The sequence below is a fragment of the Haemaphysalis longicornis genome, unplaced genomic scaffold (genome assembly GCF_048455015.1).
Source record: "Haemaphysalis longicornis isolate Haplotype H1 unplaced genomic scaffold, Haemaphysalis longicornis Haplotype H1 scaffold_2, whole genome shotgun sequence".
Taxonomy (NCBI): Eukaryota; Metazoa; Arthropoda; class Arachnida; order Ixodida; family Ixodidae; genus Haemaphysalis; species Haemaphysalis longicornis.
In genome coordinates this window covers 129,562,366-129,584,397 of record NW_027526295.1, presented here as the reverse complement: position 1 = coordinate 129,584,397, position 22,032 = coordinate 129,562,366, and positions in this window count along the sequence as shown.

Below are 22,032 nucleotides of genomic sequence, written 5' to 3'. Positions count from 1 at the left end.
GCCAAGGCTTCCCCTAGAAAGTATTCTTATTATTAGTTTCAGCGTGAACCGCCTATCTTTCCGCGTAAATGCACTTGTGGGAGTTCAATGGACAGTCGAAAAGCCAGTGAGCGGCTCAAAAGGTGTAGAACTTTCTTCAGCGCTCGTGGTTCTCACTTTCTTGTTCTTGTGTTTCGTGTGTGTTGCGCTCTTCCCCACTTTGTTTTTTGCACCAACTCACCCAAGGCTTAACCATTGCAAGCTTCATTTCTAGATCAGTATTTTGAATCAAGAAAGAATGCGACGTTAACTGTGAACATAAAGGAATGAAGGGCCACGCACGAATAAACTCTATTCAGTACTTTGAGACTTTTCTGAAAGGCTGCACGGCAGATCTTATTGAACTTGAGGTGTAAAAAGTAAAAAAAAAAAGCTGGATGTGTTCATTGCTGTAATGTTACAAAAAGCGTTACTGTTAAATCTTTCGATATTCGCTATTTTGAACGTAAGTTATGCGTCCAGAATACCTTTTCATTCGCAAACGAAACGTTTAAACAATGAACAAAATTCCCCCCAAAATAAATAGTGGCTGATTTTGTGAACGCCTTAACTATACTTCTTTTGTAATGACGGTCCTATAAATATTGCCCAATGTTTCCGAATTTCGGCGAGTACCGATATTTAAAAGTGTTGTGAAATGCGCTTTGAACATAGCAAAAAAAAAAAAAAAATAGCGCAGACGTTGGGGTACGTGTCGACTACTTCTGCGAACATATAATTACTATGCCTGCAGCAAAAACCTCGAAGCGTAGCTGCAGTGTTGGAAACCACTGTTCCTCGCTCATTGTTAATCGACGCCGTCTACTGCCCGGTTACACGTCACGGAGTTTAGATTACTGCCATTACAGATTTTTATACCATGTCCGCCGAGAGGAAGCGTCGTTCTTGCGCCGTTTTGCGGCATGCTCGTAGTCGGCGCGTTGCGGGAAATCCGAATAATTGCTAGGTATCAACAGTGTTTGTCAAAATCTTCTAAGCCACGGCTCCCGTGGCCTTAGCAGGCACGCGGCAGAGAAGGGGTGCTGCGATCGTAGTTGCCGAGTGGTTGCGCTGTTCAAGAGAGTGAGGAGAATGTTCGCTCCTGCGTTGTTTCTGTAGCGGGCGGGTCCACCAACTGCGCCGCGCTGCCACTATCTCAGCGCAGGCAGAGCGCAGCAGGTGGCGTCTTGGAGGATTCAGGATGCATCTGGAACCAGGCTGTTTCGTGCACAGCCGCTAACCATCCAAGCTTTCTCATTTTGTTTTAGACAGTGCACGAACGCTTTTTTCGAAGAAGCATGCGCAATTGAGTATAGACGTTTTTTTTTTTCTGCAGTCCTGAAATGCCCTTCGCAGGATACACTATTTCTTCTCCGTGCTTGCATTCGAGAATACGCGTTAAACAAGTAAAATAGAACGTATCAAGTCGTGTTATAGAGGCCCGTATAGTATAGCTAGAAGAAGTAGGCTAATATAGCTAGCTTCCACTTTGGTCACCTGTGCATAAATTGCAGAACAAAATTAAACCGGAAAATCCAGTGTTTTAATATAACAACGCGAAATTTTAGTTACAGGAAATATTCAGGCGATAATTTAAAGACGTGGCATAATCGAAACTCCGTATAGTATCCTTTTAGTTTGTGTGCTGTGGAGTTTGGCGTTCCTTCCCATTCTTGTCAGCTAACCAATGGGTATTTTTATGGTGTATAAGAAATCACTTTCACCATTACCAGATTTGGTGCAATGGTCGACTCATCTAGAAGGTAATTATTTTAAACTTCAATAGGAGCCTCTTCTGACGAGGCAGGATTAGATAATATGTAATGTATAACAGTATGAACAGTGTGTTAGATGGTAAAAAAAGTGGCTCATTAAAATAGTTGTCTTCTTAATTTACAGCTGTAGCAATTGAGCCTAAATGTGTTATCAACCTTTAATTATGAAATTCACAAAATTTGTTTAATAGTTCCCGTGATTATTAAGCTTCCTGAAGCATTAGCGCATTGCGAGTGGTCAACTGAGAAAATCACGAAATCACAACCACGCGGAATCACCCAGCACAGCGTACTGAAATTATTTTTCTGTTATAATTATGCAGAATGCGTGTTATCAAAGCATGTTTATTTTTCTTTTTGTGCTCACCGGACATTTTATGTTGCATATTGTTCAGGTAAATGTATTCTCTCGCTACTTAAATCGTTGTAAATTTGGTTATTTGCTTCACCTGGTGTCTCCAAAATCCCATGTAATAACAAGTGCCTTCAGGGAAACACGAAATCTTCAATACGCGACCAGCCATACTAGTGTAACCTCATAACTCTCAATGAGAGTTTGGAATATTCAACATATTTCAATCCTTCGCTTCATCTTCCATCAATCAGTGAGGTGCCCCCCCCCCCCTCTCCCTGGTGCTACGTCACTAGCGAGCGTTCCCCCGGGCTAACCAAACCACCTTCACTTGCTCGACCCCGTGTTCCAAGGGTCCTAGTGACACATCGGGCACATGACGAACCGGAATCATATGCCATTCCCACGAACACCTCGTCCGCAGAGCACAGATGATGCACTACGCAACCGTGCAGTCGGCAGCTGCCTACAGGCAAATAAAAGTTAAACGCTGCATCGGCACTATAATGAGTGCATAGCCGATCATATTGCGCCGTCTATACTTTTAGCATTGTAGTTTTGAAGCGGAGCGTTTTACCTCTACCCTCTAAAGGTTCTGTAGCGACCATTGGTGTCAACCGGAAACTCCCGCGAACAAATGAAAGAAGTTACTGCCAACGCAGGAATAGAACCTGGAACGCATAGAGAAACGGAGCGAGAGCTCGTTGACTTACCGATTGAGCTACGAGCCCACGCGGAGGCCGGAGAGACAGACGGTGCAGGCTACGAGCACATCTGCTGGTTTACGCCCTGCGTTCTCGCTGAATGCCACGTGAGAGCTTAACGCAACCTCTCGCGCCGCTATGCGTTCCGCTTACGGCACGTATTGAGGCTTTGTGCGCGCCTTACGCATGCACTAGGTGTTAACAGTTACAGGAAGCTCACACCAACTCCTGGCGTGTAACTTCTCCTTCGCCTCTGCCGCCGATCTCCTTGCCTCCGTCGGCGGCCGCAAATACGGAGGACAAGTGAGATCGTCTAACACCGGGTTTTAACTTCCTTTAATTTTAGAAAAAAAGAGTTTTCACTCATTTGCTCAAAATACAACTCAACCAACAACCGTTCATGAATCATGCATTGATTTAACCTTAGCAAAGAAAATCTCTTTGAAGTAATGAAGGGTGTGGTTAAGGGTATTTCACTTGTCTCTGGTTTCACTCTTTGTAGAGCCACGCGCGTGAATTCAAGGGACGTCGCATGGGTAATCGTTGGGGGTGTCATTTACAACTTCGCTTTCCAACCACCTTCACAGGTTGGATTGGCGCGCATTTGTTTTACACCAGAAATACATTTTCCATACGTCTCTGGCATAGGGGACCAGTTTGGTAGCTAGCGAGCTTAGGCAATTTTTCGAACGCATAATATACGTTCCTGTATTACCTGACTAGATACGCTCTATTTTACTTGTTTCATCACGTATCCTCGAATGTGCGCGCACGGAAAAGAAATGGTGTATCCTGCGTTTGGAATCTATGCCTGCAGAAAAAAAATGAGCCACAATCCACCCTGTGAATGTGCTTGGAAAGCAAAGCTGCAAGCGGCACCCACAACAATTACCCATGCGACATCACTTAAATTCACTCACGTGGCTCTACAAATAGTGAAACCGGAGACAAGTTAGCACTAACCACACCCTTTATTACTTCAAAGAGATATTATTTGCTAAGGTTTAATCAATACATGTTGCATGAACGGTGGTTGGTTGAGTTGTATTGGTGCAGCACATGAGTGGAAACTCTTTTTTTATAAAATTAAAGGAAGCTCAGACCCGAGGTTAGACGATCTCCCCTCTCCGTCTCTGCCGCCGCCGACAAAGGCGACGAAATCGGCGAGAGATGAAGGAGGTGGAGGAGAGGGAGGGGGAATACTCTTATTCAAATTTCTGAGCGGCCCAGAGGGCGGGCCAGGGGAGGTGTTCCTTCTTCACTGGAGCTCATATGCATCCCGCACCGCCTGTGCTCTATCCACCAGCTGAAGCTGGGTAGGCAGAGAGAGATGGACAGCGACATCTCCCATTGTTGTTGTTGGGTATTTGACGGGAAGAGAGGTGGGTGCTCATGGATGAAGTCGCACACCTCGATTATGTGGCGGAGGGTTCCTACTTCTTAGCAAAATTAACATTCAGCGTCGTAGCGATTCGAGTGCATTGAGTGAAGATACGTCGGATTATATAAGCCGTAGGATAGTTGTTCCGTGGAACGTTCAGGGTGCAGTGAGGGTAAGGTCTTTCTGTGAAGGCGATAATGCTGGGGTATGTCTCTGAACGTGATTTGTGCAGCTCCATAGCATAGGGGGGGGGGGCGAAGGGGAGGGGGTAAAGCTTAGGCCTGTTGGTGGCCCCATTCGTTGCCCTCCATGGGCAACGAATACGCCCACGTGAGCAGGCGTCTAGATGAGCTGAATGGAACCGGTTTGGCAGTGTTTTTAGCACACGCAGTGAAGATCGGGACACCAACCTTGAATGGTATTTTCCTAGGCTTGTTGGGAATCGGGGACTACCTTCCGAACCCATGGTTGAGTGAGAGCCAAGGCTATGGCTGCCACTTCTGCTGCCGTCATGTCTTGGGTCTTGAGTGAGGCATACGCAAGGAGGTTGCTTCTGGTGGTAGCCACGATGATGGCGTACTGCTGCCCTCGACGTTGCGAAGCATCTGTATAGATGACTGCATGATCCATGCCAGGGGTGGTGCTGAGCGCTTGTGCCCGTGCTTGTCGGCGACCCTCGTGGTGTGAGGGGTTCATATTTCTATTTAAAGGGGGGAGCATCTTAGTTCTCGTCACCAAGAGTCCGGGAGTACATGACGCGGAGTGGCATTTTGTGCTGCCCAGCCAATCTGGTGAAGGATGCGGTGACCCAGTACAGTTCTGCTCCATCGGAGCTTCTGGTTAGAAAGATGGCCCTCGATCAGCTCTTCCGCAGTGTTGTTGAGCTCCGTGCTAAGCAGCCTCCCCGTGGACGCACTCATTGGAAGACCAATGGCCCGCTTAACCGCATTTATAATCATTATATCAAGCATCTTTATGTCCTCCTTGCCGAGAAGAAGATAGGGGGTGACGTAAGTGATTCTGTAGAGGAACAAATCTTGAATTAATCGAAAGGTATTGGCTTCCTGGAGGCCTCGTGTCTTGGTAAAAACACGCCTGATCATGTGTATGATTTGAGCTTTGCTTTGAGACGCTGCAAGTATCGTCACTCTTAGTGTTGGCCTGGAGATGTAGGCCCAGGATCTTGATAATGAGGCTTGGGGTGATGGCCTGGCCCCCAATGAGTATTTCAGTGTCTTTCTTGGTGTGTCGTTTGGTGTGAGGGCGGGCAACAAGGAGCTCTGATTTTTAGGTGCACACTGTAGGCCACAGGCTTTAGCATATTGGCGTACTAGAAGTGAGAATGCATGGGTTGGTGTGACCTTCCTTTAATTTTTGTAAGTCCTTGCGCATGCTCATTGTGCGAACGCGGCCGCTATACGTGCCGCGGGCGGAACGCACAGCGCCGCGATACGTCGCGGTACGCTATCACGTGGCATTCAGCGAGAATGCAGGGGGTAAACCCGCAGATGTTTGTTTGTTTGTTTGTTTGTTTGTCTTTATTCGCGTCTTGCACAACGTACATGACGCTGGGAGCGAGCAGTAAAAGCTGTCAAAAATCGGCAGCTTGACAGAGCTGCAAGCCCCCAACCACTGGGCAGCGTAACGGCAACATCAAATACAACTTGTATATTGAAAAAAAAAAGAAGAGCAAAAGAGAGAGAGAAAAAAATAAAGAAAATGGACCAAAAATTAACTGCCAACACAGTAAATACGGCGAAGCCGTAATGTGGTACGGCCTCTGCGTACCACCGCCGGTCTTCTCCGCTTCTTCGTCGGCTCGTAGCTCAATCGGTAAGAAAACCGGTTCCCGCTCCGTTACTGTATTAGTTCCAGGTTCGATTCCTGGCGGTGCCAGTAACTTTTTTTAGTTGTTCGCGGAGTTTTCTGTTGACACCAACGGTCGGGAAAGAGCCCTTGGGGATAGAAGTAGAAAGTTTCGCTTTAAAACGTCAATAATCAACCGCGCAAGCTTCGCACAAAGCGTTCGGGCGGTGTCTATAAAATGAAAAAAACTATGGTTGATTCCTTTGTCACAGGAATCACAAAAACACGAAAGTGAAATGTGTGGCGAAACCTGCAGCTGAGCATGATTTGCAGGTCGGCGGCTGTCTTGTGGGTGTGCTTGGAGAGCGAAGTCCTGCTGGCGGGTCACTTCGGCAAAGGTATTCTAGCGTCATTTCCGTGACGGATATGACGTCAGTGAAATCTTTGGGTATCGCGGTATAAAACACTTTCGTTTTAAAATATAAAAGCCTAATACGAACAACCCTAAGTATTTTGACGAATTCATATCGCAAAGAACGAGGACAAGAAAGAGGACACATAAGTTAGCGTTTTGTTGTGTGTCCTCATTCTTGTCCTCGTTCTTTGAGCTATGAATTCGTCAAAATTGCCTCACCAACTTGCCCAAGAATCCGTACTCGTGAACGCTAAGTAAGCGTGCTCTTTAATACTAAAGGTTGCTTCCCCGCAAGACGCCTCAGTGTGCAGGAGTGCACCCTTTACAGGGCGCTTGCTTCGTTGTAATGGCGTCACTTCCGTGACGGATATGACGTCAGCGGAATCTTGGTGTATGCGGGAATCAAGCACTTTCGTGTTAAAAATGGCCGCTTACCCGCTCCTGTCGTCGCAAATCTCGGCGAAAGACGATAGGTGACTGGCGCCCCTGCCAAGTAAATGCCTCTCTTCTCTTTCCCGCTTACCTCTCATCATGTTCGTCTCCTGTCTGGTTCCTCCCAAGAGGAATACTAGAGGTTGGCTCAAGTCTATTTAAATTTACTGCATTCCACTGATCCAGGTCGGATGCCTCGATGCCAGCGCTGCCGAACGGTGCAGACGCGCGTTAACTGAGGCACCCTGCTCCAACGTTTATAGAACTACGTTGCCCTACTCCACGAGCGTTACATGCGGAACGGGGGACTTATTACTGTTGCCGTTGCCATTTAATCTCTTCAAATGCCGCCAGTAGTAATGGTATCACGGGCAACAGCTGGCGATGGTTTTCTGCAGTTGATGTAGTATTACATTTGCTGTCGCAAAAGCCAACCATCCATACATTTTTAAATCAAGGAACACTGTAAGCATCACTTAAGTATTGATTTTCTGTCTTATATTAGTGTAATATCTTGTTCATGTTCAACAATTTTGACAAATATAAACATTGCCTGCAGACTTGCACGTTTAGTTTGGCTGTGGGTATACAAAAAAGTTTTGTAGCCATTATTTCACTTTGGCCGGGTAGCTGAATCGAGTTACAGGCAGACAGACATACGGGTCGTAGCTGTAACTAGTTTTAATAAGTTGTCTTTTCGACATACAAACAGACATGCAGACAGACCATAATTTCCGCTTTTAAGTAGCCCAAGAAAGACTATCGTCTTTAAAAGTGCCCGGCTGTGCACTTGAAAGCGTGGTTACAAATTCATTCTCAATACTCCACGGCGCCACCCGCTGCGCTATCCCTGCGCTGTGAAAATGGCAGCATGCCGCACTTGGTACGGGTTTTCTACAGAAGGAAAACATAAGCGAACGTCCTCCTCACTCTCTTTCGCAGCGCAACCAGCCGGCAGCGGCGATCGCAGAGCCCCTTCACCGCTTCGCGCCTGCTCCGGTCACGGGAGCCGTGGCCTGGAAAAATTCACTAAGACTACACCTATCGGCGATTAGAGCGAACCTTTCTTGGTCTCACTCATGGTGGTGTAGCAAGCAAATCTCCCTGCAGGAAAGCCTACTTTACACAGTGGGGACGTGCATGATGATGATAATGGCACAAGAAAAGAACATTTCCCGTCGTCAGAATTGAGCCGGGGTCTCTCACGTTACCAAGCCGATGTATATCTGATTACGCCATCCCGATACGGTCGATGATGGGTGAGGTGGGGGGGCCCTCAGCTTTCTCTGGAGGGTGTCGTTTGCTGTCGTCTAAGTTTGTAGTCGGATTCGCATGCAGTTCGCACTTTCATCGTTGAAGTTTTGACTTCGCTTGCAGCGGATATGACTTAGGCAATTCACCATTTTATTTTCTCACGTAGGTAAGCTTTCCGTTCCAACTTTCGTGATCGTTAAACGGAGGGGCTGCTGATTTTAACGCAATAGCGTTTATGCGGTGATCTCTCGATTTCCACGTGGCTCTTAGCCGTAACTATCAGCCGTGCTCATCAAGCATCCGCAGAAAAACGTCATCACTGCCTGCCAGTAACTACACTCTAAATTTTTTCGCGCATAGTAAACGTGAACACGCTCCTTTGCGCCGTAAACTTCGTTTTGAGCACGACGCGACGCTATATACGCGTCGTTTTCTTCGATATAAGCATGAGGCAAGATTGCATGCGTTTAAAGCGTAGAAATCACGCTAAGAAAAATCTCGCGCCAGTGGTCGCACTTTTCCTAGTCACGTATATACATATCCTGAAACATATCCACAGCGGAGCCGTGGGGCGCGCTGCTGCATGTTGCTGCGACTTGCGCCTCTTTTCTTTATTTTTTCATGCGAATGGATTGAAAGGTGGCACTCGCTTCAGCGATTTGGCGGGAAAACTGACTTAGAGCCGTTGCAGGCATCGGAGGGAGCAGGCGCTTTGTGCACCGTGTATTTCTGCCATTTGCGTGTGTGCTGCGCGGCGTGTTGGCTTTTTGTCGTAAAAAGTGGAGAAGAAGGAGCAGTCTGATGGGTGATTTGAACTTAATTGGGCGGTGTGGTGTGCCGCGCGGTTGGTGCGAGAGAACAAGGAGTGTCGAGTGCCGGTAATTCTCGCGCGACACGGCGCCGTTCATTACGAACTCCACTTTTCTAGCCGGATGGCGTTTTTACAGTGGGCAGTTCGCTGTCATGCACGGTCGCTTGGAATATCCAGGTAAGCAAATTATTTCTTAATGACTTTGCTGATTATATATTGAATTATTTTATGAATAACGACCTTGTTAGTGTATTGTGTAGATCTACCTATTGACCTCAAAACTTTTCATTAGTTAGTGTCAGGCCTAGTTCTCTAGCTTCTGTTGGACACTGATCACACGGTCAACCGGGAAAGTTGAGAGGAAAGAAGGAAGGGGTACGTTTCTCGTTGTGGCTGGGAGTCGTTTCTCTCATTCGCCGTCCGGTTTCCGTCGGTCTCGGCGTATGGCGTTCGCCATCTTCGCTTGTTGGCGGTAAACGTCGCGGCCGCGCTTGCGGTTCGCCTCATTCGCCGTTCTCGGGCGAGGAGGCGCCACACCGTGGGTGATGGAGCCCCCTGGTCTTTCCGTCCTTCGCAGAGCACTTCGAAAATGACGAAAATTGTTGTCTAAGGCAAATTCACACAGTCGACGCGCCCATTACGAAGCGCTGAAAATCGTGTTCCATTGTACAGAACCGCCGCCTTATGACCGCATTAAAAATGTGCTCCTTTGTGCTGCACAACGCGGCAGAAGTTTGCGTGTTGTATGAGAGTACAAACGCATTGATTGAAGGCGCTTTTTATCTTCGCCAGATTTCACCCGTGGACATCGTTTACCGATGCACTGTATGAGGCGACGTGAAGCAGCTGGTATGCGGCAGAACACAGAGAAATCGTGAAGTTTCAACTTGACACGCCACTGGAAAAAAAGCCTTGGTGCTGTGTTTGTGTGTGTTACATAAAGGACGTTACGTATCTGTCTGCTTTCAGGCAGTTACTAGGATTCGTTCAAGAAGCGTGATGGCACGTGATGGCATCGACGAAATTTCATGGGTGCTAAAAATTCTCCGCGATTTGTCGATAAAACTACGCATCACTAGAGTTAAGTTCAGAGCAGCATTCGCGTGCTGCTTAAAATGGCATCAATAGTTCATCTGGAGTTTACTTTATAGTTCCCGTCTTTATTTCTCAGATTTCTCCTTTCGGAAGCATTCTCGTAAGTTATTGTGAATAAAAAGTTTCGCTCAAATTTGAAATCTGTTTAAATTTGTTTGACTCTAATATTTGATTCAAATTGCCAACCTTTGCAGAAATCTTCACCAGATTCCTCACTTAATTTTCTTCATAAACGTATGGGCAAAGGTGCCAAAAGAATGCACATCACAGGCTTGAGTGTACGGGATTCGCTGGGTGCACTTGTTCAATATACTTCATGAACGCTTGTTTTGCACGGCCTTCAACGGCGCTTGGGTTTATCCCAACCGAAATTCAGCGGCAATCCTAAAGCTCCTTGTTCTGCAAACACTACTAAGTTTTGGGCAGTGTAGAATAAAGAATTAACGCCGCAATCGCTACTTGAGGCTTGTCGATCCGATACTGGCGACCTTAACGCTTAGTGAAAGGGAAAAAGTGGATTTGTCCCTACCTGATGCGGAATTCTCCAGCTTTGCATAAGACACCTCTCTGACCATCAGAAATCATATTAACAGAAAGTAAAATAAAATATTGTTTGTTTTTGCGTATTTATATGCTTGGTCGGTGCTCCTATCTATCGAGAGCATATTTACGGCACAGCAACTATTGTCTTCTTTCACCTTTCTTTCTAATCGATCTCTGGTGGTCAGAGAGGTCCCTTATACACAGCTGGCGGATGCCGCTTCAGGTAAGGACAATCCTCTTTTTCACCTTCACTAAGCATTAGGAAGGTTGCCAGTCACAGATTGCAAGCGGGAGCGCTTAGCGTGATAATTCACTGCGCCTAAAACAAACGTGCAAAAATATCTTGTACTCACGCTTGGCAAGCGTTACGCATCCCGCAAGTCACGCTTAGAAAGCGTGATTTTTCAGGGTGAAATCACGTCACGCTTGTAACAAGCGCGCAAAAAATCGTCGACACCCACGCTTCTTAAGCGTGAAAAATTTTAGAGTGTACGGCTGAAGCAGGCAGATGAGAAAGCTCTCCAGAATTTGCAATACGTGCAGCACCAAATGATATCGGGAGAAAGGAAAGTTATAGTCAGGCTGAGACGAAAGAAAACTTACGTAAGTTTAGCAGTCACCGCGCCTGTGCAGCGAAGTTCGTTATACGCTCGGTCGATGGCAAAATGCTCGGCGGACCGTCGTTAGCCACGCCCGCAACTAAAGCCACCCCATCAAAGCGGCTCTCCCATTGTAACTAATGCCGGCACCATCATTGTGTCACCTAACTTAAAAAGGGGTCTAGGACATTTCGGTCCAGGACATTTCGGTGCAGGACGTTTCGGTGCGCGGACATTTTGGTGCACGGACATATTGGTGCACGGTCCACGGAGACCTCCGATAGCTCGTGAGGAAGCTGTCCGAACATATTGACAAATGTGATCGGGGGTTTTTATGGTTAATGATTCTCGGCCTGATTCCAACTGTAGTTTTCTATGGCTGCACCAAAACGCCGCCACGCAGTTCGTTGGCGTGGCCAGAAATATTTTTCAGGGAGGGGGGGGGGTGTCAAACTCTATTAGCAAAACAAATTATAAAGGAGAGAGCGCCTGCCCCAAAAATGCCGAAGTGTTGTTCTTTTCATCTTTATCCTTCTTATTTTCGGTTTTACGTATTACACATTAATGGGATGTCTAAATAGCATGGGCCAAAAGAGGCGGAAAGAAAGGGAGAGGCGGCGATCAGAAAATTTTGGGGGGTGTTGTGACACCCAAACACCCGCCTACATTCTGGATACGCCTATACTGCAGTGACGAATTGTGAAGCCAGCAAAGAAAAAGTGGGTGTTAGACTTAGCACACCCCAGCCAACAAGCTGTGGTAAGCATGGTCAGAGTGCATCTGCCTCTTGGCGTGGTTTAAGAGAGTAGGCGTGTAGGTTTGGGGGCGACACTTTGATAGCCAGGCTTGAAGATAACATTCGCATGTGATATATCTATCGGACGGCGGAGAATAAAGGCTGAGAATCACGATACGCCTTAATGCGAAATTTGTGCGCAGCGCGAACTGCAATCTTCTCGGTCACTTCGCGTGGATACAGCGTCTCACGAAACGATGGCATGATCAGGGAACTCAAGCCGGTGCCTGTTACTCTGCCGCTATCTCGCAGCGGGTCGCCGCCTCCGAGCATGTTGTTGTAAATCGCGCTTGAGCTTCCCGTGCAAATGTTGCATGGTTCGGATGAGCCACGGAGTGAGAAGGAGAGAGATGCTTGCGTTATTCCAAGAGAAAGATGCAACAAGGAGGACGCCGAAGGACCTATACACGTGCATCCCGCAGCGCGTGCTGGGCTTCTGTGGTGCCGCTTCGGCATAACCATCTCCCCCTCAAACTTTCGCCCCACTTTTCTCCCCCGTTTTCTTTTTTTCGGTATTTCTTTCGTTTTTTGTTTACGAGGCCGGCAAAGCCGCCAAATCACAGTTGCGGACGCTTGAGTGCTGCGCCCTAAACTGTTCAAAATACGACATCAATGTTGCACCATCACCACATAGGAACGCTCCTCGCGATGTACGCGAATTATTGGGCCATCCAACCGAACTCCGCCACGTCCTCAGCAAATGTCGCCATATGGTTGGCACAACAGCCCCCGATATGGCTAAGGGTTTTAGTCGGCATCTTATATCAAGCAGAAGAGAGCGGCCGCTTAGATGCACCCGCATTACCCGACGCGCTGGCCCAGTAGCTAAGAGATTGTGCTGCTGAGCACAAGGCCACAGCGGGTTTGGTCGCGCCTGTGGTGATCGCCTTTTAAATAGATGCAAAAACTCCACGTGACATGTGTGATGTCAGTGCGCCCGCTATTGTTTAGAGCGCCTGTTAATACGAGCCCACCGTTCGGGCTCTGTGGCTTCGATGTACAGTACTGAGGACTGGCGTTGACGGCTTGGGTTTGAGCCCCAGCAGGTTTGTTTCTTAGTTTATTTGTCATTGCCTAACTACACTCAAATATAGGCGTTGCTTTTGTTAATAATATCGATTTGTTATGTTTGAGGTTGCTTTATGTTTGGGGCGCAGCCGATGACCACGTTAAATTACCGTTCTCTATGGCGCGAACGCACATGTCACGTGGGTGCTCTGGGCAGCGAATAGTTTGGAAATACGCCTCGGCCACCGCGCGCCTCATGGACAAGGTGTAGGTAGCTTCGCGCGTAACACCATACGCATTCATTCACTCACCTCATCAGCGTTTTAATAGACCCACTAAAACAAACTAGAACCTTGATTAATTTGAAAGACCTGTTGTTATCTCAATCAACTCTATTCAAGCAACGACTCACCCTTTTTTTCCAAAAAAAGTCATAGCGCTAAACTTTGCACTTCGTGATGCCAGCAGTGCCGCTACAGATGCAACACTAAAAACTGAGTTATCAAAGTGTTAACGGCCGGATAGCATTCGACTGATAGGACTAAACGTAACTAGACGTAGCGCTACATTCGCACAAACAAGATCCTGTGACGCCCTAAAGACAAGGCTAGAAAGGGGCAGGGAATCCCCACTGCTTCGTTTGTTTTTCCTAATATCACGATTATTAAGGCAAAAAGATTTAACTGTCGCATCGAACATGAAACTTGGGCGTAGTTGCAATCGTCGCCGTCCACACGAATGGTACTGAAATGGCTGACGCTTCAAAGAGGAAATAAAATGAGTTGGTGCGGGATTCGAACCCGGGCCACCACAGCAGCAGTCACGTGGTCTAACCAAGAATTATCGGTCATTTGCGCGACATGCATGGGTGGAGGGAATAAAAGGGAAAGCGCAAATTGTGGCTGACAGACCTATAGCTATATTAAAGTGAATGCTTTGTACAGAGGGTTTTTTACTACTGCATGGGTGTGCGCACGCGTTCGAAGGTCCCTTTTTTTAATGACGGTTTCATACATCCCCCAATACCGCGCTACATGTGTATGAGAACGCTGACATTGCCTATTCCAGCCACGGGTCGTGGACAACACCATCTCGATTTCAGGCGTACATGTTTGACTCGGGCGTACATGTTTGACACCTCCACATCTCTACAATGCGGCGAATACTTTGACAGAAATCTTGACTCGCGGGCCTTCCATCCATGTCCAATTAACCGTCCGCCATGCGAGAAGTCTATCTTCCGTGGGCGACCAAAAACATCAAGAGGTTTAAGAAAACTACTATCGATGTCACCATCCAGGAACTGCATACCATACGGACACAGTGGTGCATCCTTCTTTACTGTCCTCTGAACAATATCCCACAAATTCACCTCACTACAACAGTCAAAAAATGAATGTTCAGCTCTTTCACGCCTCTTGCAAAACAAACAGCCAACTCCCTAAGGCACAAAAAAAACCTTTCCCAAGCATTCCCATATTAACATGTAGCACGCCATTGTGGATTGATTGATTATTGGGTTTGACCTTCCGAAACTACACAGCTTATGAAGTGCGCCGTAGGTGGGGAGCGCAGCAACATGAAGTTTAAACAAAGGTTTACCCCAGGCGCTGAAGCCATTGCTTTTACACACTTGGAAACATTTCTTTCCTGGGCCCATTCTAAACGTGAATGTATAAAAATAACTGGAAAACACATTTCAACAAGCCCTCTGTATAACGCTTTTGTAGGCACTATTCAGATACCTCAATGCAAAGCTCAAACATAGAAATTGTGTTACCTGTACAACCTTCAAATGGCTCTTTTTTTTAAGCAGGCCCTGGCTGTGCTTGGAGTTCTGATTGTGAAATAGAGATATGGCAAACTGTGATGATTGTAGAGTTCCTTTGGTTTGAGCGAACGCGCACTCCCTCGTCTGTCTTACCTTGTTCCATGTACAGGTGCGGCCACTGCCACAGGTAACACGAAGCGCGGAGCACTACGACGGACCGCGCGGGAATCTTGCAGGCACGGCACATGCCCAATCAGTGCCATAGCCGCAGATAGCTGCGCGTCGTCCGCTATGGTTCCTCCCACTTCACCACGCGCGGATAAAATGCACTATCTAGCTACGGTGCTGTAACAAAACGCATTCCAACCGAGCTATCAAAGCATGCATTGCTGTACATAGAAAACTTAAAATGCGCCTTCTACTGGCGGCGGGACATTTTCGTTGCAGAAGCTCGCTTTCAGAGCTATCTTTGCAAATAAGAAAATCACACGACAAACAATGTTGATTTAATAAATTCCTGCTACGGATTTAGTAGAACACGAATTACAAAATATTTTTTTCTTGGGGGGGGGGGGGGGGGGGGGTGGGGGGGACCTCGCATGCGTGCCTCCACAACTCAGTTGGAATACTTTAACAGAGGGGCATGGCTGCAGTTCTTTCGTAAAAGAGGTCGCGGAGGTAAGTTGAAGGATTTGTAGAAGACGACGCGCAGATATGTCCACCTCTGTCGCTCTTTGCGCATGTGCCGTAAGATTTCCGCGGCGCCCGTCGTGGCGCTATATCTACCAGTGGCCGCGCGTGTACATACATGCGAGATTCCTTGTTTTTTATTGCCATAAACCGAGTAGAAGTCTCGCATGTGTTTCCACTTTTTTTAGGCTTCGTCACGTGTTCATTCACGAGCACCACGAATTCTGTTACTACGGCCTACTTCCTGGCCGAATGGTAATATCTGAGATATATTATTAGAGCTACCCAAGGGAAACGACGCTTTACTTCAGTAGAGAAATAACCTGATGATACGCTTTTTTATCGAAGATTTACGAATAAACACCAGGGTCAGGGAAAATGTTCTAATTAACGACTTTGGCAGCGCGCCTCTTTCAATTTCTTCACGGTTGTTTCCTTTAACTCAAGTTCCAAACTCAAGACGCTATTTTATGCAAAAAATGAAGCGCCTGCTGTCTAGGGTGTTACCTCTTGACCTTTCAGCATGCCAAGGCATTCCTTTCCCGTCAAGGCATTCCTTTACAACCTTCGCAACCTGAGTTATGAAGGCTTCAAACGAACCACAAATTCCTGGAGAACATCCCAACCGACTCTACATTCCAATTTTTTCCTTGCTAAACACGCGAAAAATCCGTAACCTGTGGAGGAGCTTCTTTTGTGGCTATGAGCGAAAACGCACCCGGTCCGCTGCGTGACACGCGTAATTTCTCGCTGTGTTCCACCACAAATAAGAATTGACAGACGACCGCGTGGCACTTTGTACTTTGCGAAATCTCCGACACATATATTGATCGGATAATTCTTGTCTGACACAAACGGCTGCTATATTTTCCGACAAATATAAAATCCCGTGGAATCTTGCCCTCAGTCGTCCTCTATTTTTTACCTTGTTTGCTTCTTAAATTCCCGTGTTCCTGACAAGCTGAAATTTTTAGTGGCAACTCAGGCCCACGCCAAAGCTCAGGTCACCATGACTGGCAAAATTAACGACAATGCAAATCAACAGGAATATGGAGGAAGAGGGCAACACTTCAACGGGCATGCATAATCGTCGGAAACTATACCAGCCGTTTTTAATTCAAGGGATTCACACAGAAGCTACGCCGGTCCCCACTAGTGATATTGCCTCCTACAATATAATCGGCGTACTCCTGATTGTACAATGCCAACACCTCAAAGTCAGACATGCCTGGATAGCGGGGGGCACACGGCCGGTGAAGATGAGAACCAGAAAGAACTCTCCACACGTTCCGTGGCCCCCACCTCGTCACCTCTCCTTGCTTCACCAACAAAAAACACCTCTGAATGGAAATCACGGAAAGAAAGTCTCATATGTCACCAAGGCGGAGGAGGATGCGTCGATAGTGTCGTTTTTATGGGCGGTCAAGATGCTCCAAATTTCTTCGGCGAGCTCACTGTGCCGAAGCAGGGGTCGCGCAACAACAGTGACAAGAACGTAATATTGTAGTCAATGAACGGACCAGTTCATTTTCAATATACGTAATATCTATATTTTCGTATGGAGTAAGCAATATTTATTCGTAAATGTTACTCCTAAACCCTTCTCTTGCGACTGAGGAGGCTTACGTTTTATAGACGAAGCTGGGAAACCCCAGGCTTAATAGTAGCCAAGGTGATGCTAAAAAGTCTGAATGATTTTTATCTTTACCTTTGTGTTTAGAAACTAATGGTCAGTCTCTTAATCGCTTCGGGAAACACACCTTTCTCGATGTCCGAACTGAAGAGGTATTCACGTACTGTGGGGATTATTCGAAGGAATGCTTCAATACCCAATTTTGGGTTATTTTTATTTGTCAAGAGCCCCAGATGGTTGAGCGATATGAATGGCCAATATATTTGAACCACATTCATTGGTTCCAGGAAAGAATGTTCCTCATAATTCTTTCTCCGCGAAATATAAACACAATTGGGCACAAGAAAATTGTTACGCTGCAGATTGGTTATTTACAGCAATTAATAGGAACAAGAACGTTGAACAAGGCGGCCACTCGCCCTGGGGTCAGTACAAGTGCAATCTGTACTAAGCTTCTTCAACAGCTCATTTCCTCGATAAATACCCTACATGTCGATCAATCCCCACGCGAGGTATACGTATCAACACGAATAAAATGCCTAATAAATGGTCGGCAAGCTTTCTACAAGAAATAAACAAGATACGCACAGCAATTTCCGGTCAAAAGTGTTTTAAAGGCTTAATATACCATACAGGACTTCCAAATGGCATCTGCGTGGTTGATAGTCAGATTTAAAACTACTTGCTTGTAATAACTTTGCACAGAAAAGCTCACACTTCATTTGGTTTAGACAGTTCTGAATATACACACCTGCATTATCCTGCGTGCTTCGAAAGCTGCGATAAGGGCTAGTTTGTTTCTCAGCATTTTTGTATAACCTAAGATGACCAAAGATGTGTTTATTCATTTCGACAGCTTGAATGTTTTAGAAGTGTTTGGCATACATAAAACGCTTGGTATGTATACATAAGAAACGCTTGACGCCACCCAGTTGTAATACAAAAACCAGTCGAATGCGCTGATGTCTCAATAAAAAAACTCCCCCCACCTCCCCGAAGGGGATCGTGCGGAAATGCGAATGCATTGGGTGCACCGATGAGTGCGCTCCGGCAAGCAGTAACGGAGAGAGGCGTGCGCTCCACTGCATTTATATACATTTTTCGAGCGCAGCGAGCGGAGAGAGGGTACGCGGAGAGGAGAGAGAGACCCGCGCAACACGCCCGCCCCGCGTGCGCTACCTCTCTCTCCCGCCGAGCTCCGCGATGCGAGCGCCTTCACACGCCCGAGCACGCTCCTCCTCTCCACTCACTCTGCGCTACTGCCGCCCGAGCTACGACCTGCTCCGGTTGCTAGGCGCGGAGAGATAGCATGTGCGGGCGCACGCCGACGGAGCACGACAACCCCCGACTAAGAAATGCATTCGCATGTACGACGACGACGACGACGAAGGCAGAACTACGAGGCGCGCGCTCACGTGCGCTCGCGCGGGAGGAATGCAGGCGCACGCCGGCCAACGGAGCAAGACAACCCCCGGCTAATAAATGCATTCGCATTTAAAAATCGACTTTCGCCTTTATTACGCCTGTCACGTCAACCGATGGTCAGGTTGTCTTTACCAGCTCAAAGAGATGAACGCAGGAAAGCCGTTGACGAGTTTGACGCAACACACATTTTATACATACTAGAAAAACCTTAACACAAAGCACTCAATGAATTTCACACAACCGATAAACAATCAAATCTCAAACTAAATATCCGGAAGTGCAATCAAAACCAAAACCCCAACGTTCTACGCAATTATTCAAAATCCACTCATTACATCAAGTCATAGTTAAAGTCTCTCCTACCACAACTCCTCAGTTGGGTCCTACAACTATGTGTCTGTAATGGACTGGCCTACCCCGCTGCCGCCGACTCTGACGCGTCGCACCCGTTGCGTGGCCGCGACTCGGAGGTAGCCATCCTCGCCTCGTTTTGGTGCCGGCGTTCGATGCGCGCGGTCACTCATTGGACGGCGTGGTCTTTGCGCGTCCTGACTGATTTCCTCGGTGGCTACCCCATTGTAGCCACTGCCGCTGGAGGTCTCAGGTAGGCTTGGCACGAACGTCGCCTTTCGGGGTCGTCGAGACGAACATCGACGGAGCGTGGACGTTGGCCGATGCTGCCCTACCGATGCCACTGGGGCCACGAAGACACAGGTTCGTGGTGCACCTAGGATGACGGTGCCGACGCGAAGTCGGCCCGCTCCCGCCCAGGCTCGGATGGCGTGGTCGATGGCCTGGCCGCGCCCCCCTGGCTCGTTCCGTGAAGCGCACGTGCTCTACCGCCTCCTGGTTTCTTCGGTTTCTTGCATCCCTGGCCTCCCCGTTCTCTTTGTGCGCCCCGCTTTTATTCCCTCTGGGCTCTCTCGTGGCGCACTCTCAATGCCTCTTTACCCCTTCTATGTCCTTACATGGTATCCACACCACTGCGCGGCGTTCTGTAATTGGCCGACCAGTGCGCTGTCACCTTTGCCCATGATTCCTCGGGTTTGAGGCGCTGGCGTTCTCTGATTGGCGCGCTCCTGGCGCACCCTTCAAATGGCCGTTCTTCTGTTCTTTTCTTTCCTTTTTTTTCGGGGTTTTGATACGTCCCCCTTTCAGGGGGTGCCCTGACACGTGACAACGCCTTTATATTACGTTTGCCGCGAAAGGGTGTGCGCAACTACCAAATTCATACGTTGTGAATTAAGCATCAATCATTCCGAGCACGCCTGCACATTTTGCAAGCACAGAACACTTCTACTCAAACCAGGTTTCCTGCGTCCATAGGGAAGAACTGAGCCAAACATCATTTAATCGTTAAGGTGAGCTTCTTTAAGGTGATAAATTGAATGGGTGAATGCGGACCTCCGTACCGACCTCGACTGGGTGCCCGCACGCCAGAATTTTCAACACGACCCGAGTGTACATATCGTCTACGGCCGTGCAGGAAAACCAATGTAAAACTAATCGCGAGCGCGGTATTTACGTATAGACAGATACCTTTATTGCTATCAGCCGCACAGTTCGCAAGTCGCCCTCTGGTGCTTCGCTAGAGAGCCTACTGGACAGACGCCTGGCCGCTCTTCGCGAGATGCTTATAGTGAGGGCCTCGAGGCGGGCTTTTTTTCCATTTTATACCGTAGAGGCTGTATGGCTGGCGCTAATGGCTCAGGAAGTGAAGGAGCCAAGTCGGGTAGCAGCAGAGACCTAGTGGTTATACACTCCCGTGCAGCCGAATGGGGTGCCTGGTTCCCCTGTGATGACTCCTCTTGCCCATGTGGCCAGTCGAAGCAAAGATGGACGCCAGTAGATTTTAGTATGGAGATATCATAAAAAATATTGTTTTAGATGGTGTTGGTCGACGCGGGACTCTGCAGACTCTTTAGGGCTTCGAATGAGTCCGTCAGGATGCGTATTTGGGAAGGGACAGAAGAGTAAAAGTCGAACATTAGGTTGTCTAACGCTTGAATTAGGACATGGAGTTCGGCTTCCGGGATGGTAGCACACAGCATATTAAGCGTTCGTTTGCATTGGTTGAAAGGGAGGTCACGTGATGCCCACGCGGGGCCAACTTGTAGAGGAGCTATGCTTGCGTCATTGTAAATATCGATTTCATGGAGGCATGTATTGTACAGGAGGGCGATTATGAGGGCAGCGGGGTCGGGGCGGGCGTTACCAGGGATGGGATGGGGGGCCGTAGAGACCGTGGCAGAAGGGCGGCTCCAGTGAGCCAGAGGCGGTGGGGTGTCGTGGGGTTGTAGTGGCTTGAGATTGTCCCAAGCGATGATGGAGACACCATAATGAGTTAATGAGCGTTTATGAAGGGATTAATATACTTGTTCTTGAATTACATTTTCCAAGTAGTGAAGAGCAACAACAGCTTGCAAATTTTCCGAACGAGCATATTTTGGTAGTCCACTGATGGTGCGAGTGGTGGCTCTGTGCAGATTTTGGAGTGCTCTCATGTGCATTTTGTTAAGGTCGTGGGATTGGGCTGCGTATGTTATGGTACCAATGGCGACAGCGTGTGCTAAAGTTTGGGTCGCCTTCTGGCTTGATAGACCAAATTTGTTGGAGAGGCGATGTATGGCATGTTGGATTATTTTCTGTTTAGATTTGAGTTGCTGTATCCACAGTGACGGGCTTTTTTGTCTGCAAATGAGATTACGAGTGGTGGTATGCGTTAGAAATTAGCAGCTGTAGGGGTACCGGCGAGAAGAGTTGGATGATTATAGCACGGTGGGGGTGTGTGGGCAAATACGGGTAAGAATTTGGTTTTTCATGGGCTAATCCTGCAGAGTGTCCAATAAGCATTCAAGGCTGTTTGCTGCAGCTTGGAGTTAGATTTGCATGTCTTCGGGGCATGAAAAGTCGGCCTATTTAGTGCACAAGGTTACGTCGTCCGCATATATTGTGTTGCAAAAAAGAAACCAGCGGCAAGCACACGCAGGACAAGAGAAGGAGGGACACAAACACAAACCAGCGTTGTGTTTGTGTCCCTCCTTCTCTTGTCCTGCGTGTGCTTGCCGCTGGTTTCTTTTTTGCAACAGTATGAACCAACAAGCCCAGCTTTTCACTCCTGGCATATATTGTGAAGCGTGCAGCACAGTCATGTTCGAGATTTCGAGATACCCTCACCATGGCGAGCTTAAATAGGGTCGGGAAAAGTATTGATCCCTGAGGTACCCCACGATCAAGGTAGTATGTGCGAGGAGTGCAGCCTGGGTGAGACACTTGAATTCCTATTGGCCGAGCGTTCAGAAAAAGACTAGGTGTAATTGATGCGGTGGAACGGCATTGGGCGAAACGACAATATACTTATCCGCTCGTCTGTTTTGCCACATTGAAATGCCCGTAGAAGCTCTTCAGAAAGCGTAAGTTCCAGCTGCAGCCATAATTCCCCTATTCCCCTGCGCACACGCTCAAAATACTGCTTCCGGCACTGCTGATACCGGCTAGAAGAGCCCTTACGCAAGGGACCCAAT